This window comes from Arvicanthis niloticus, chromosome 2 (assembly GCF_011762505.2).
Source record: "Arvicanthis niloticus isolate mArvNil1 chromosome 2, mArvNil1.pat.X, whole genome shotgun sequence".
NCBI lineage: Eukaryota > Metazoa > Chordata > Mammalia > Rodentia > Muridae > Arvicanthis > Arvicanthis niloticus.
The window spans coordinates 147,685,477-147,689,553 of record NC_047659.1 but is presented as its reverse complement, the minus strand read 5'-3'; positions in this window follow the sequence as shown (position 1 = coordinate 147,689,553).

Here is a 4,077-nt window from a genome sequence, read left to right as displayed (position 1 = left end):
AGACTGGGAGCCTATAGAAATTTTGCAATGGAGACACATATTTATTTATATTTCCACAGGAAATGAAAAGTTGTAGATACCATCAAAACTGATAAAGATTAGAATTGAGCAGGAGAGGTATCCTGAAAACCCTAGCCACTGACCAGAATGCTTACTTCATTGTAAATGCCTCTGTTTATAATTTCCAGCTATACCAGGCATAATTAATGGCTTAAAACAGAAGGAGGGAAATGCAGTGACAATTCTAGAATGTTGGTTTCTTTAAGAAACACAGAGATATCATAAATTCATTTTAATCCCAGGTTTGGAATGTGGGGCTGCTTCAGATTGTCCACAGCGGCTGACTGTGATTTGCCTTGTGCTCTGGCAGAGGCATGTTTTTGTCTGCTGCAGATATAGCTTCTGCAATTGTGTGACATTTAGAATTCTGGGGACTTTTCAGAGGGCATATAAGTGTTAGAGCCTGTAGAGATGAAAGGTTTTTCGTTGCTTGTTGTTTGAGATTAAGTAGTCATGCACAAAGAAGCAGCAAGAAGAAATTAGTCATCTTGATGACAAAGATCAAACTTGCCCTAAGGAACTCAACATCCTCAATCAGCAGGAGGCAGTCTAAGTAACACTGCTCTTTCTGAGCCCTGACTTTATTCAGGGATCTCTTTCCTTATCTTTTTTTTCCTCTTTTATCTAGTGTTAGGGAGTTGAAAGGGTGGAAGAAAAAAAAAAAAAAAAAAAAAAAAATAGTCAAGAGTGAAAGAACCCGTAAGGTAGAAGACAAGCTACAGAGACCAGCCTCAAGCCCCTGATCAAACACCTGAGTTGTGCATCTGTGAGGGACTCTCCTGAGTCTATTCTGGGAATAGTCTCAACAGGCCCTTTCCAGTTGTGTAGACTTTCCTTCCCAGTACAGTGGTCTGGGGGTGAGCACGGTGCCCAGAAATAATCTTCCCACTCACCATCCTAAAAATCTCTCATAAGTGTTTAGCATTACATATTTTAAACTCTTAAAATGCAGAAAACAATAAACATGGATTCTCCATAAGAAAAAAATATAAGACTAAATCATGAGAAACATCTGGCAGCAGAGTAGTTAAGGACCAAAACAGGGAGAAGGCAAGGGAGGTGACTACTTGACAGAGCACTTGGGTACCAATAGTCAAAGGGTGGTCTTCAGAACTCACTCCTTGTAATCCCATCCCAACTTTGTATTAGAAACATGTAAAATTCTGGGTGGCCAATTTCTTTTGTTTTTGTTTTTTGAGACAGGTCTTTGTATATTCTTGGCTGTCCTGAAATTCGTCTTCTATACCAGGCTGGCCTTGAACTCCTCTGTACCCCAAGTGCTGGAACAAAGGGTTCCAACATCACCAATGTCCAGAATGTTTGTTCATTTTGATACAGGGTCTCACTGCATAGACCAGCTTGGCTCAAATTCACAGTGACCTGATTGCCTCCACTTCCTAACTGCTAGGATTAAAGGCATGCACAGACACCTCTGGCTTAAGGGCCAGCTGTTATTAAATCGTATTTTGTTATCTGGGCAGAAGAGGAAACGAATGAGTCTGGCCTAGGTAAATCCATTCAGGCAGATCTGTGAACCAGCCAAGATGAAGGAAAAAGACTGCTCGTGATTTAGTACAGCATAGCAATATCTATGAAAATACTTGTAATGAAAAAACTTGTAACCTATGAAAAAACTCTGACATCAAGATATCTTGCTTCTTTCTTCTTGCTTCTTTGCGCATGACTACTTAACAAACCTCAACCAACAACAACCAAAAATCTTCTACCTCTCCAGGCCCTCTGAAAAGTCCCCAGAATCCCAAATGTCACAGAATTGCAGAAGCTATATCTGCAGCAGGCAAAACCATGCTACTTGCCAGAGCACAAGGCAAATCACAGTCAGCTGCTGTGGACAATCTGAAGCAGCCCCTTATACCACACCTGGGATTAAAATGAACACATTTGGGCTGGAGAGATGGCTCAGCGGTAAAGAGCACTGACTGCTTTTCCAGAGGTCCTGAGTTCAGTTCCCAGCAACCACATGATGGCTCACAACCATCTGTAATGGGATCTGATGCCCTCTTCTGGTGTGTCTGAAGACAGCGAGTGTACTCACATACATAAAATAAATTTTAAAAAATGAACACATTCTTGTAATTTATATTTCTGTGTTTGTATGGAGCCAACATAAGCAAACAAGGCACCAAGAAGAGAACAATTGTATAGACACACCAGGGGCCACTCTAGGGAGAACACAGACAGGGCTTTAGTATCTCGCTCCTTTATGGGTAATCTGAACCAAATTGCTTAGTTTTCAGTCTAAAGGGGAAGGTTCCCCCCCCCCCCCCGGTTTTTCGAGACAGGGTTTCTCTGTGTAGCCCTGGCCATCCTGGAACTCACTCTGTAGACCAGGCTGGCCTCGAACTCAGAAATCCGCCTGCCTCTGCCTCCCAAGTGCTGGGATTAAAGGCGTGCACCACCACCGCCCGGCTAAGGTATTTATTCTTAGTACTCTTAGGGTGTTTTTCACCCCAAAACATTTGTTTTTTGAAGTCTCTAATCTTAAGTTCACGTATATGCTTTTGAAACAGGGTTGTTATATAACATTGGCTGGCCTGGAACATGCCAGTAAACCAGACTGGGTGCTCAAACTGGCAGCAATCTTCCTGCCTCTTTTTGAGTGCTAGAATTATAGGTATGCACCACCATGTACAGCTTCTTCAAAACAAAGACTAGTTTCACGGGACTATATAGCAAGGCCTTGTCTCAAAAACAAGCACACTCTGGCTTCAACTCAATGGCCTTTCAAGAGTTTTCTCAGACTGGAAATGTAGCTCAATGGCTAAATGCCTGCCTAGTATGTGTGAGGCCCTAAATTCAATTTCTAGTACTACAAACAGAAGTCAGGGGAGGGAGGAAAATCAATCTGTCTAGCTTCAGGTTAAGATGAAGGGTAAGAAGCTGAAAAAAAATGGCTCATCAGTCAAGGCACTGGCTGCTTTCCCAGAGATCAGGGTTTGATTCCCAGCATCTATCCAGTAGTTCACAACCATTTTATAATTTAAGTCTCAGGAGAACCATCTCCTTCAGCCTCCACAGGCACCACAGGTATACATATGCATGCAAGCAACACACACACACACAAATTAAAAGACAAGACAGGTAGTGGTTGTGCACACCTTTAATTCCAGCATTCAAGAGGTAGAGGCAGGCAGATCTCTGTGTTGGAGGTCAGCATGGTGTACAGAGCAAGTTCCAGAACAGCCAGGGCTACACAGAGAAACTCTTTCTCAAAAACTTAATGGTTGAGTTACCTACACAGTGAGTTCCAGGCCAGCCATGGGTACAGAGTGAGGCAGCAAGGAAGGAAGGGTGGAAGGAAAAGAAAAAGAGTGATCAAGGACACAAGGTTCCGTCTATCAGACAAGGTGCAGATTAGACAAGAAGGGACCTGGTCAGACCTGAGGGACTTCATGGTCAACGTGTCTTCTTTCACTCTAATACAAGTGTCTGGGGCTCAGCCTCAGGCTGGTACTGCTGTAACTAGGCACCGAGTTCCAGCCCTAAGGTCTTCAAAATGACACCCCAAGAACACATGGATTTTCTAGTAGCACAGCAACAGCACTAAATCCTCATCACAGTAGTGGGGGAAACACAGACACCAAACAAAAGGACATGAGAACTTGAACTGACTATCCTAAGCCACATCTGTTCTTACTCTGCCATCAGGAGTGCTTTTATGAGTGTGTACAGAGCAACTCACGAATTCCCCTGGGAACCATGACATCTGGAGGGCCAGATGGTTAAGACACAGCAGGATGGATCCTACCAAGAAGTGCTGGACCATAGATAAACTGGGCCAATAACGGCTAGGAACTGTTCTTATACCAGCCATAATCACACACTCAGGAAGACTATATAGATCATCTCTCTCAGAAATACAAATGGCCAGGACAAAAGGTAGACAGAGGTAAGAGCTTCCTAGTCGGGACCAGTAGGGCCTATCCCTGTGTAAGAGCTGAGCTATGTAGATGCCCTCTACGCTACACATTTCTCTCAAGCTTCTAATTCAGGAAA